Genomic DNA, 14395 nt, shown 5'->3' on the forward strand with positions numbered 1-14395 from the left:
GACCGACCATTTACTGACCTAGCGTATTATTTCTTTAATTTCAATCGTAAAGCCCTAGAGTCTTTATATCTGATGGATTTGTAACCGGTCGGTCTTATACGAGCGTCCTTCTTTAGGGTCCTGCGGGTAGGACTCTAGATCCGCTTAATGTAATCTGTATCACTAGCCTTCCCTTCGAGTTTAGTTGAAAGATGTGTAAGCGACTAACTGGATTCAAGTCCTATTTTTGCCCACTCGCCTTCTTACTATGGTCATTCGGTAGTTCGTGCTCTTACTTGTGCCTTGGACATTTACTGGGTGTACAAAGGGCCTTTAAAAAGGCATTTTGGCTACAAAATGTGTTGCTTGTCATGTTCATCATAAATGCTCATTTATGGGTAAGTGTCACGTGGTACTACTATTCATTCTCTACAATGTCTTCTGGCATTCTCCACTTCACATAATGCAATGGCAAGTTCAACTTTGCAAATCAACAACCCTCCTTAGTCCTGATGTTTCAATCTAACGGTGACAATTAAACTACCTTTTATAAAACCCTAGGCTCTATGGGTTCCTTGCACTTTGTCCTTTATCTTTTCGGGTTCATTTTCTCCAACGACCTTCTTTCTTCTGTCTATTTTCTCCGACGACCTTCCTTCCTCTGCATCCCTTTTTTCTTTAATCCTAGATAACCTAGTAAGTTACTCATCATCTATCTAAGTTTCGTTCTATCATGGCTCAGGAATCTTTTGCCCCTTGGTATACTTCTACTTCTTCAAGTTTTGATGTCTTTGATCAGGCTTACCTCTACTCTAGATATGAAATCCCTCATGATTATCGTATTTGTCTTTCTTCCCCGAACGATCGTCCTCACCTTCCTCCTGATAATCATATCACTTTCTTTTCCGATCAATTAGTGGTCGGTCCACGTTTCCCCATTCATCCTTTTTTTAGCGACAGTAAGCCAAATTTGCATATCCCATTGCAACAGTTTGTGCTGAACACTTTTCGTTATATATGCGGTATGTTCATGTTATTTCGTCTATTTGGAATTCCTCCTACTCCCCATTATCTTTATCTGTTTGCTTACCCTAAAAAATTAGAACTCGGGGTTTTCCTCTTCCAGTCCCGATTGAAAGTGATCTTCTTCGAGAACATGTCATGCTCAAATAAGGGTTAAAAATTTCACTTCTTCTTCTTAGAGATGCCAAATCTTGCTACTTGGTCTATCAATTGGCAATCTTCCTTTCCTCCTCTTCCTAACCCTACAAAACTTAAGCAGAATCCAATCTTCCTTTCTTATCTTCCCAAGCTGAGTAATCAATGTTTTAAAATTCACAAGTGGTTACAGGAAGACTTTTTATACCTTTTTGGTTTGAGCCCCATTCAAAAGAGACTACCCTATCCTTTTGATAAGTTTTGATAATTTTGATATTTACACTATTGCTAACTAAGGTTTTTTTTTTATTTTATACAGTGGATGCTATTCTTATGTCCTTGATTGATGAATTAATCGATCTGAGAGTGGAGGAGCTTCGTACCAAGGAACAATGGTTATTAGCTGAGCTGGGCTTACCATTACCTCCTCCATCTAACGAGGCATCCGAAGATCTCACAACTGAGGCAAGTGCAACTGCTGCATCTGTGGAGTTACCTACAAATCTTCCTCCGATATCTGCGAGCTCTCTTTCAGAGAAAGCGACTTCACCAAAAAGAAAATGAAAGAAGTGCAAGCTAACCCTTGCCCCTTATCCTATGAGGAAAGCAACTTCCGTTCAATCAGATCCCACCTGGGAACATATATGAGAGCAATCCCCCGAGCAAATCTTGGTCTTCCTTTTATCTTACCCTCTCAACTTCTACCCATGTCCAAACTCAAGAGGATACTTCTTTACCAGACTGCGCTTCAGATCCCATTCCTGATGTATCTCCTGGCACGAAGACTACCCTTGCTCCTCCTGAGTGTCCTCCCCAATCATTAATCATTTTTCCTTTGCCTTCCACCCAAGCTTCAATTTCTCCAACATCTTTTCTTCCTTCTACCCTCCTAATATTCTTAGGAGGTTGCTTAATAGATGCTTGGACTGAGGCCAAAAACTAGCTCAGCGAACTCACACCTACAAAGTTAGCAGATGAATTTTCTTATGAGCAAACTAAGGTATTGTAATTTAATCAATTATCCTTAACTTATTTTGAATGCTCCTCACTAGGCTTACCTTTTAGCATTGGGCAATTAGCATGAGTGCTACTCAGTAATTGCATGAATTGGCTAAAGAAAATGAGTTATTAAAGCAGTAAATTTCCGAAGTGATTTCTACACAAGCCTCTGAGCGAATAAAAGAATTATCTGCTCAACTTAAAGAGTCTTAAGAGCTAGCTACAACTGAGCGCAATAAGACGACCCAGTGGACAACCACCTTGAATGCTCTTAAGGCCCAACTTCAGTCGGAAACAAGCCTCCGAGAAGAAATAACAATGAAACTTGACAATCAAACTGTAGAGAATAGGCAATTATGCGCTCAACTTCAGGAATTAATGTCCACCTATGCAACCGAACGAGTTGCTAAAGAATATGAGTTGATGGCCCAAAAGGCTGAACAGGATTCCTTGCTCTTAAATTTACTAACTGCCCAAATTGAAACAACAACTGCCAAAGTGGCATTAACAGCCTATTGGGCGGGGGAGGATGAGCGATTTGAAGTGAGGAAGAAAATCTTTTTTAACACACATGGCTTCAATGCATCCATTGTCGACTCCATTTCCAGGGCTCTTTTTCTCGGAAAAGAGGGAGTGATGGCACAGTTAAAAGAAGGTGGATATATAGCTTCTGATCCTCCCACCAGCTTTTTAGACCACAAGAAGATAGTTCATTCTGCCCTATCTAGCTTGCTTCCTTATTTGTTTAACTAATAAATTGATTTTTAGTATCCGCTATACCTTTGTTGCATGTTTAAGTCTTTGGTTAAACTCATTAACCACATTTTCTATAAAATTTTGTTGTGTATCAACCGTCGTTTTTAATATATGGGTGCTATATTAAAGATAACCTGACTCCATTTGGGTAAAAGCTCGGATGAGATAGGACAACGCTGCTTAGGACCAACCAAACTTGAAACTCGTTTAAGTTTATACTTGGTCGGATGTAAGCCTTAAAAAAGAACTAACTATAATACTCATTGCTTATTTAAGTAAAGGAACCAAGGATTGGTCGAAATTAAACATGCCCAGTATAACCTCTATTCTGAATTAAGAATTACCTTGGTCCAAATGTAGTCTAGTTTGAGACATTTTTAACTTAGTATCTCCCGAACGAGTTTTGAAAACTCGTCCGAGCTTAGGATTAGTAAGGACTTGTCATGCTATCCCCTTGAAGGATTATACAAAAAACTGTGCTTACCTCAATAAAAACATTGACACCCTAGGTAAATGCACGTCAAATCAATTATCACTGCAGTCTTTTTATTGGTGGCACGTGCGTGTGCTTCATCATAGATGTACAACCTTTTATCTACCCCCTACTTTTTCTAACTATCTGACGGTTCACAACTGAACCTGTCTTTTCATTATAATCCGTCGGTTTAAGTCGAGAGGTATTTTCGAAGAATCCTTATAAAGTATTTGTGAAAAAGATTGAAAACCCTAAGGCTTTGTTCTTTTCTTCTTTTTCGTTGTTACTTTTTTTCAACACTTTACTCATCTCCTCTATTTGTTTTTGTAACATTTTCTTTCAAAAATGGATAAGAGTGACAAGTGGTATACACAATATTCTTCTAGCTTCACCATTGATGATGCCTATGACCTCAATATCAACTATGACCTTCCTACCTTTATAGTCATCCCTACCAGTGAAGATCGTCCTAATCGTCCTCTATCAGAGAGCATCGTCGTCTTTAGGGAACAAGTGGTATCGGGACTCTGTTTTCCCTTGCATCCATTTTTTGTTGCTGTCGGCTAATATTTCAACATTTCGCTACACTAACTTGTTCCCCAATCCCTTAACATCTTAAGTGGTGTCGTTGTTGTCTTTTGTTTGCTCAACATCCCCTTATCTCCTCACTTATTCCACTATTATGTGTATCCTCGCCAAATAGCGAATGATTTGTTCAAATTTCAAGTTCACCCTAAAGCAATTTTGTTCAACAGAGTTCCAGCCCAAGAAGAGTGGAGGGATAAATATTTCTTTATTCGTCTTCCAACTCTTTCGCCTATTGCCACCACATGACAACAAAATCTCTCCCCCATCCCTAATTTAGGTAACATCTCCACAGATCCCATCCTTCGGAAAGCTTTAGAGTGACTGAAAGGCATGAAATTCAGCTTATTGGCGATGACCATAGAAGGTTTATTATTTATTTTTGGACTGACCTTGGTAAACCTGGAACTAAGTGTCCCCTTTGATGAGTAAAAATTCTTATCTTCCTCATAATTACCATTTGTTATATAAGCTTTTAACCTTTACTTATTTTTACAGTTGAAGTCATTCTTCTAGCTTTTTTGTATAAAAACACTCAGCTAACAAGAGTAGTCTTAAACACGATGGGGGAGGATTTATTGAAGGAGCATCAACTCGAGCAAGCTTCTGCGTCTACTAGCCCTCTCCCCCCGGCTGAACCTACTCATGAGTCCCCTTTCGACTTCTCGGATACTCCTCTTATCATTAGGTGCAAAAAGCCCCGAACAGAGGCTTCCGGCCTGGATATGCTTGAGCAACCCCTCACCAAAAGGTCTCTCCTTGCTTTGGCCGAGATCTCTTTTGATTGAGGTAAAGAGCCTAGGTCTCAAAAATATAGTCGTTCTCGTTTTGCAATTGCTATGATGAGGCCAGCCATGTGTCTGAAGGCTCAATACCTTATCAACGTCTTGGGTCGGTTGGACAAATATCAGAATCTTTACCTGTCCAACTGGCTCCTATTCATTTACAATTGCCTGATATCCCTCTTGGTCCTCCTTCAAGGCCTATGTCTTCAACTAAATCCTCATGTCTTTTTAAGTTATCCCATGGGTTGCCATCTCAATAGGGAGTGGATACTACTTCACCCTTATCTTACAGGATACTTAAATTGAAGGGTCCATTAGCGGAGTCATGGGTACAAGCGTATAAACAAGCACAAGGTATCACGATTTTAGAGTGTGCTGATGAACACGACCAAAACGCTATTGCAGTAAGTTTATGACTAAGTTTTCTAAAATTAGTTTTATGAACTATAACTTTGTTGTTATTCTATTCAGTTCTATGCCTCTGAATTACACTTGGGTCAATTGTTTGTGGATTTAGAAAGGGCCAACAAAGTTTTGAAGGATCACGTGGAAGAACTAGAGGTTGCTTCCACTATTCCTGGTAATGAAATGACCTAATTGTAGGGAAAATAGAGGAACAGGCTGAGCTCATTTTTTGTATGGAAAAGACTTTACAAGACTACCAATGGTTATTGAAGTCTCAAGAGATGGACAAGCAGAGTTTAGAACTCCAGTTACAAGGCAGCGAGTCTAAGCTCTAGGTGGAGAGAGCAATGAAAGATAAAGTCCTTTCAGACCTAGCTCACAAGACTACTTTGCTAGAGGAACTAGGGCTTGCATATGCATCCAGATCTCCTGAACTAACTGAAGAACTATCTACTAAGAATTTCTTGCTACTAAAGCAGTAAACGGAGTTAAATGTACAAGAAGTTTAGAGAGAACCCCTACAGGCCCAGTTGGATGTTGCAAAAGTTAAAATAGACGCTGTTCAGGTCGAGTCATCTACTTATCAAGCTGGGGAGAATGAACGCATATATGCAAGGAGGAGAGCTTATCTCTACTCTGTTGATTTTAAAAGAAAATTAGCTAAGAGATTTTTCAGAACACTCAATCATGCAGTGGGGGGAGTGATCTAACAGCTGTGGGAGGATGATCATCTATCATCAGAACCTTCTCGCTAATCTATAAACCAACACCAACTTCTCAGAGAGCTCCTGAGGGATCTTTTGAACAAATACGACTAAATTTTTTCATGCTAGATTTCACGTCATGTAACTATATGTGATTATTGAATAGGACCAAAATCAAATATCTAAATATTTCTTAAATATTGTAAAATGTTACCTGCCCCTTTGCAAATCTCTAGAACTACCAATATTTCAATATTTCCAATAAAAATAGATCTCATACATGCTCTTTAATATATATATATATATACATATATATTTTCATTGTAATAGGACTGACAAGTAAATACACTTAGCAAAACGACCGGAGCAAACGAATTACATTGTAAGAACTTCCCAAACTGAATAATATACCGGATGGGCTGGGTGCGCCGAGTAAAATAATTAGATCGGATATTTATAAGCAATCTTCATAATGGATTTCCAGACTGAATAATTGAAAGCATATAATACCGAGCGAAATAAATAGACTGGATACTTATAAATAACTTTTATAAAGAATTCTTAAACTGAATAATGAACTGGATGAGTACATAATGTCGAGCGAAATAAATAGACCGGATACTTATACTTGGGTTTAAAGTCGCAGCTTGACTGTATATAGTTTAAAGTCGTAATTCGACTATATCAAGTTTAAAGTCGCAGTCCGATTGTATAGAGTTTAAAGTCATAGTTCGACTGTATAGAATTTAAAGTCATCATTCGACTATATATGGTTTAAAGACGTAGTTCAACTGTGTAGAGTTTAAAGTCATCATTCAACTATATAGAGTTTAAAGTCATAGTTTGACTATATAGAGTTTAAAGTCACAATTCGACTATATAGAGTTTAAAGTCATAATTCGACTATATAGAGTTTAAAGTCGTAGTTCAACTGTATAGAGTTTAAAGTCGCAATTAGACTAGATAGAGTTTAAAGTCGTAGTTCGACTGTGTAGAATTTAAAGTCATCATTAGGGCTGTGCAAAAATATCGATAAACCGAAAACCGGACCCAAACCGATAGTTTACCGGTTCCGGTTAATCGGTTAATCGGTTTTAACCGGTTCCGATTAACCGGTTCGGTTTTTGGTTTAGTATTTTTAAAATCGATTTAACCGGTAAACCGGTTAATCTGGGGCTAATAACAAGTGATAAATAAATCACGCTGATTGATTAACGTTTTAAGCATTTTCTTTTTACTAATTAATCACGCTGCCGGCTTGCCGACACTCTCGAGTCTCGAACACCAAGCATCAATTACTGTTATAATATATATTAAAAATAAATAAATAAATAAAATTTCAGAATTTCTAATGCTTGTAGTTCCTTTAGTGGGACGTCGAAGGCTCAAAGCCAATATCCCTTGACACCTCAACCTCACTAATGATTTTTCTAACCCATTTGGTCATTTGGACGCTCGAGTACACACATGGCTCAGTTATTGAGCATCACACACATGGCTTGAGTACACCTTAAGCTCAGTGCCCCACTGCCCCTTCTCTTCCTCACCAGCGACGGTGAAGAAGCAGTATTCACAATGTGGCGAGCCCTCCCCAGTCCCCACTCTCCTCGCCATCGTGTTGATTTTGGTGGTCGGCGAGGCTCCGTTGGCATGCAGCTACAACATCACCAAGATCCTAGCAGCTCACCCAGAATTCTCCACCTTTAACCACTAGGCTGGCAAACGAAATCAACCGCCGGCAGACCATTACCCTCCTTGCTGTGGATAAATCCGGCATGGTTGGTTGACCTCCTTGCGAAGCATTTCTCCATCCTCACCATCCGAAACGTTCTTGCCCTCCACATTCTCTCACTGATTACTACGGGTCCAAGAAGCTCCATCAGCTCACGTCAACTACTTGCCGGTTGGGCTTTAGTCCACTTAGCTAGCTGGGCTAGGCTTTAGTCCACTTAGTGGCACTTAACAAGCCTACCAGTTCTCGGTTGGAACCGGTTAACCAACCAAAACCGGTTCAACTGGAACCGATATAACCGGTAATAATACCGGTTGGTTAACCGGTTGTCTATAAAATACGATTAACCGGAATTAACCGGAACCGATAAACCGATAAACCGGTTAACCGACCGGTTGAACAGGCCTAGTCGTCATTCGACTGTATATGGTTTAAAGTCGCAGTTCGACTGTATATATAAAACATCCCTAGACTTCCCTCACCTACTTGGAACCCATAACAAAAACATATGCAACATTTACCAATCAATTGTATACCAATGTTCAATCAAAGGACAAACCCTCTAAAACATTGTCATTAATGAACTATGCTAGGAACCTTATCGAATGAACTGCCATACTCAATGTACACGTAGCATCACAATCCAAGGAGTTCATCACAAAGATAGGGAAGCACCAAGATATTTTTCCATACAATTAAAGAAAAGACTCAAAAGAAACAAAAGCCTTTATAGCACTCCTAAAGACACCCAGACAGTGTGTCATGTGTCTATCCCGCCTCCTCGTCTATCCCGTCTGCATTGTCTCCATCATATCCTAGGAGGTGTCCCTCTCACTTGTAACATAAGCATCATGAGTTTATGAACCCAGCAAGTATATTACAATATGAAAGGTATGACATCATAATAAAGTAAGAGCAGTAGCTAATAAGCATGGAACATAAACTTAAATGCAATATATAATGGGAAAAACATAACTAAGATACGAAATTCCGGAAAGCATACTAAGTAGGAAAGCCTTCACACATAGTAAGGGTGGATATGTCACACATGTAGTAACCACCATTTGAGCCAGTTAATCAGTCCATAATCATAACCCTAAAGGTACCTCCTAGGAGAACATGCAGTCATAAGGTTGAAGCTAACATAAGTTATAGTATCAGTCATGTTTGGAAGGGCCCTCCCGGAGCTAATCTCTAGGCACCCAACTCGTAATATCACCACATGTGGCATACACATCCTACTATCCTATATCATTAGCATGACTTACACATATCATTTCTTGCAAACATACATGCACAATCCGTGAACAGAACCTACGTGAGAGAAGCATAACTCTATCTATTTCCTAATCATGCATATTTCAAAGAAGTACTGGAAAATAGACATTTGATATTCACGCAAATCTTGAGGTAATAAAGGAAGGACTGCTACGTTAACCAACACCCAACCTCTTTCTCCCCAACTGTCCCAGCATTTCAGATCCTCTAGAGAAACAATCTCAACGCTGAAACCAATTCGAAACCAAAATGAAATAAAACATTATAGAGAACCCAAGCTACCACAAGAGATTATGATCACAGCAAAACATCAACCTAATCTTCAAATCCGCACTGAAAACTCGACACCATCACAAAAGAAAATGAGACAATCTTAAAGACCTTACAAGTCACTAGGATCATTCCCAGAACTTTCAATCCATTGAGCAAAGGAACTTATCGTAACAAAATGTGAAAAACAGTATTTCACACCTCACCGAAAACAAATCACCAGTACTTAATCCAATTCCAAAGTTTATGTGGATAAAAATCCGAAGGAACATTGTAAAGAACAGGGCATTAAAAAAAGAATTGCGCAACATCCCAAATATCACTGAGTTCATCAGTACGCACATAACCAAGAACAAATCAGACATCGAAAAATCCCCATGAAGAACCACAACGCCATCATCCAACCCAAAACCCTCAAGAAGTTTGGATCCAGGAACCCAAACTGTCGAGAAGAAGCTAACACACCCCATTCAATCACAAATGCCCAGTTCCATGGTGGAAATCCAATAAAATTCTCTAACCGAATCAAGAACATTATGAAATCTCAAACCGAAGCAGGAATATCACAGAAAATAAAATAAAAAAAATCAATCCACAACACCATCCACCAATCGGACCTTGTAGGCAAGTATATCGACCCCTCTAGCTACCTATTCCTTACCTCACCGATCCCACATTGTCATAGAGGAGTGTACTTGTCTTTCCCTTGCTCTTCCCCTCTTCGTGCTGCTTCTAGAAACGATGCCGCGGGTGAGATGGATTCTACGTCTGATCGCGTCGTCCTCGGAGAATCGCCTACGTGAAGTGGCGCCTGGCCGGATCTCAGAGCCCAGCGGGAAGATCGGTCGGAGATCACGAGGTGGAGAGGGAGAAGAAGTGTGACATTTTCGGAAGGCACCGTAAAGAGAAGAATCAGGCAACTTCTGATTTTATACCTAGGTCATCTAACACACTTAGGGTAATTTAAGGTCAATCAACCCCCAACTAATTGAGTGACATATGTTTCCATCAAGCTTCATATCTCTATCCCCTTGAAACGTGTCGTACGAGTTCATTTGAAATTTTTAAAAAATCCTAAAATTTGTAGAAAATTTTATAAGTTAATCTCATAATTATCATTCGTGTGACCATAGAAAATTTCATAAATAATCTCCCTAATTATGCTCGTGAGATCTGATAATTCTTCCCCCACTTAAAAAAAAATTCGTCCTCAAAATTTGACTTACCGAATAATTCGGGGTAGCGGTTGAGCATATCCAGTTCAGTCTCCCAGGTAGTTTCCTCCATCAGCTAATTTTCCCATAGGGCCTTTACCATTCTGATCTCCTTGTTCCTCAGCTTCCGGACTTGACAATCAAGGATTTATTTTGGCACTTCCTTATAAGATAGGTCTGGTGTCCACTGCACATACTCATGACCAATCATATGAGAAAGATTAGAAATGTACCTCCTAAGCATGGATATATGGAACACGTTATGAACTCCTGACAAGTTCGGTGGTAGAGCAACCCGATATGCTCGAGTTCTGATCCGATCCAAGATCTCAAAAGGCCCAATATACCTTGGACTGAGCTTCCCCTTCTTGCTGAACCTCAATACCCCCTTCATCGGTGACACCTTGAGAAATACATAATCCCCTACTACAAACTCTAAATCTCTTCGTCTTTGATCGGCATAGTTCTTCTAGTGACTTTTTGCTGATTGCATCCCGTCTCGAATCTTAGCCACCAGATTCACTGTATGAGTCACTATGTCTGAACCCAAAATTGCCCTCTGTCTTACCTCATCCCAATGCAATGGGTTCTGCACTTTTTTTTATATAACGCTTCATACGGAGTCATACCTATTGTGGCTTGATAACTGTTATTGTAGGTAAACTCTACCAGGGACAACTTTGACTTCTAGCTTCCTTTGAAGACTACCATACATGCTCCCAGTAGATCCTCCAAAATTTGAGTCACCCGTTCAAATTGACCATCAGTATGTGGATGAAAGGCGGTACTAAACGTGAGCTTTGTACCTAATCCATGGTGCAAACTTTCCTATAATCCAGATGCAAATTTTGGATCTCTATCTAACACGATCTGAGCTAGAATTCCATGTAACCGTACTACCTCTCGTATATACAGTTCTACATATTACGTCATAGTGAAAGTGGTTTTTATTGGCAGAAAGTATGCTGATTTCGTCAGTCGATCCATAATAACCCACACCGCATTTGATCCTCTGGGTGAGGTTGGTAATTCCACCACGAAATCCATTGCAAAATCTTCCCACTTCCAAATGGGAATCGGTGTTGGTGCGGGAAGCATTCGATGATCGAACCTGTATTTTGATTAAGTCAAAGGGACGAAAGTTAAGTTGTCTTGTTATCTAACAAGATTAATTGAACTTGCAAGAAAGTCCTAAGTTGTCTTAGGCAAAAGTCCTAGTAGATTCTAGGCAGGCGAAAAACCCTAGAGGGCAGAAAATCCTAGGGGCGGAAAACCCTAAGTCCTAGGGGGTGGTAACCCTAGGTCCTAGGAGGTGGTAACTCTAGGTGGTGGAAAGTCCTAGCTGCGGTTAGGCAGGTGAAAAACCCTAGGGGATGGTAACCCTAGGTCCTAGGGGATGGTAACCCTATGTCCTATGGGGTGGTAACCCTAGGTCCTAGGGGATGATAACTCTAGTCCTAGGGGTGGGTAACCCTAGGCAGAAAGTCCAGTCGGTTTGGAGGACCAAGCTAACAACAGGTAAACTCTCTTGAGAGTAGTAGGTGAGAGCGCGTTCCCTGATGAGGGAACAGTAGGCATCGGTTCGACCTAGAGTTTCAACGAAACTCGAAGGCAGAACCGGACAGTCAGAGGCTGTCATAATTTCACATTATATATATATTATTTTTGCCTGAACTTTGTTTTGTAGAAAACAAGGGCTGTTGAGGGCTCCCTCAATGTAGTTGAGGGCGGAGGTGCCTCAACAGTTGTTGAGGGCGCCTCTAGTTGCTTTTCCAACACTACTTCATCTTCACTTTAGCTTCCGAAGTCCCGATAGCTTAGGTAATTGTGGCTAACCGAAATAGGACTCACCCGAATTCAATTGCGGACTTCTCCTCGAGCAGGCTTCCGCCCAGGCTTCTCGTCCCTCGAACATCGCGCACGTCTTCTCGTCCACCGGTGTACTCTTCCATAGTTCTTTCATCCTTTGGACGCACCGAGCCCGTCAGCTCCCTTCCTGTGTCGTCTTTCTCACTAGCTGCGTCTTCCGCTCGACTTCTTGTGCTTCTAAGCTTCTGCACACTTAGACACAGGGATCAAAACCAAACATGACTTATAACTTAGTTGATTACATCAAAACAACCACGAGGTCCAACAATCTCCTCCTTTTTTATGTGCATCAACCCAAGTTCAAGTTAGGGTAAAATAAACAAACAAGAAGTAATTTAAAGAAATTACTAAACTAACATTTTAAGCATAAAGATTGCAATAATAGAATTTACAATTTGCTAAGTAAAAAATATTAACTTGTTCCTATCAAAAAAAAAGTTTTTAGGTACCAACTTTTAAAAAATATTAACTCCCCCTAAACTTGTTTTCCTATCTCTCCCTCTTTGATCACAACAAAAAACGGGGTAGGAATTTTTCAAAATAAATTCTAAGTTAACAAAGAACTCTAACTTTTGAGAAATTTCCAAAAAATGTTTAAAAAAAAACTTGTTAAAGCATTGTTTAATTTCTATTTTCATGCTTTATTAGTAAGTTACTTAAATACTTTATTTCAATATTTTGGCTTCCAGGAAGTGGAGAGGCACTAGGCCTTCTTGGTTATTGTAGCAACAACCACTTTCTTAGACAAAGTCTTATAAAGAAATTAACTGTTTACTTTTTCTTGCTGAAAGCGCTAACTTACAAAAATTTAATCTAGAAAAGATTTTGGAACCCAGTATAGGTTCCTTCTTACTGGATTAATAAAAAACTTAGAGGGTATATAATTTCTCAGAATTTTTCTAAGTTATCCTTAGTGATGTTTAATGTACCAATTTAATTTTCCATAAGTTCTAAGTTTTGATTTTTGAAATTTATTTAAGCATGCATGATCATTTTTTAATTTTTAATTTTTCATTCTCTAATTTTAGATTATCGTACATTTTTAGAGGACATGCTTTTGCTAAGTTTAATTTTAACTCATTATTTTCCCTTTCTAACTTAACTAAGTCTTTAGTAAGCACTTTAATGAACTGAAAGGATTACTTGGGAGTTAGAGCACATACCTTACCTTAATTTCTGATGCTCCCCCTTCATCGCAGCTTTCTTCTCCCCTTCATCTATGCTCATTTCTGAGCTAGTCTCATCTTCTTCTACTTGATGGTTGGCCATCAGTGCTAATCTTGAGAAGGCTTTGACTTCATATTCGGAGGATGATGATTCATCCCATGTAGCCTTCAGACTCTTGCGTTTAGTGGACGTTGGTCTTTGGGACTTCTCCTTGTCCCTTTTCTTCAACTTTGGGCAGTCATCCTTGATGTGCCCTTCCTCATTGCAGTTATAACATCAGACCGTCCTTCTGTTGCGTTGATGTTTTCTCGACTGCGATCTAAATTTATTAGTTTTAATAAACTTATTTAACTTCCTTACCAATAGCACCGCTTCATTTTCATCGATCAATGCTTCAGAGTCAGGATCGTCCATCTCGGCTTGTAGGGCAACATTGAGATTTGACTTCTCTATTTGTTTAGGTTCTGCAATTCAAGATTCGTGAAGTTCAACTGTAGAAAATAAATTTTCTAGCGTACTTATCTCAAAGTCCTTAGAGATGTAGTATGCATCTATTAAGGATGCCCATTCTGGAGTTCTTGGGAAGGAGTTGAGCACATACCATATTGAGTCTCGGTTTGTTACCGTTTCTCCGAGATTGCTTAGTTGAGTTATCAGCTCCTTAGTTCTCGCTTGTAGTTGCGCTACCTTTTCACTGTTGTTCATCCGGAGATTTGTCAGCTGAGTCCAGAGGATGTCGCGCTTTGTTAACTTCGCTTCTGAGGTTCCTTTGTGGAGCTCCAGGAATTTTTCCCAGAGGTCTTTGGCGGAGTCGTAGCTTCCGATCCGACTTACCTCCTGGGGTGGCAGGATGCTGAGCAGATGGAACTCTGCCTTTCCATTGGTCACGAAATCAGCTTGCTCCTTTTTCGTCCAGTTCCTTGTCTTTAGGGGTTGCAAAACCGTATTTCATAATTAAAAAAATATCAAACTCGGTTTTGAAGAATACCTCCATTTGGCGTTTCCATGTTGCGAAGTCT

General features: G+C 39.7%; 1 long non-coding RNA gene across 1 annotated transcript; it reads right to left on the reverse strand.

Moving 5' to 3' along the window:
• Positions 1-8087: 8087 nt before the first annotated feature.
• On the reverse strand, positions 8088-10110 carry LOC122031933. The gene is made up of 2 exons (XR_006125898.1): positions 9788-10110; positions 8088-8412 (listed from the first exon to the last, which is right to left on the reverse strand). It is a non-coding gene; the product is annotated as an uncharacterized LOC122031933 (long non-coding RNA).
• Positions 10111-14395: the final 4285 nt, after the last annotated feature.

This window comes from Zingiber officinale, chromosome 1A (genome assembly GCF_018446385.1).
Source record: "Zingiber officinale cultivar Zhangliang chromosome 1A, Zo_v1.1, whole genome shotgun sequence".
In the NCBI taxonomy this organism is placed as follows: Eukaryota; Viridiplantae; Streptophyta; class Magnoliopsida; order Zingiberales; family Zingiberaceae; genus Zingiber; species Zingiber officinale.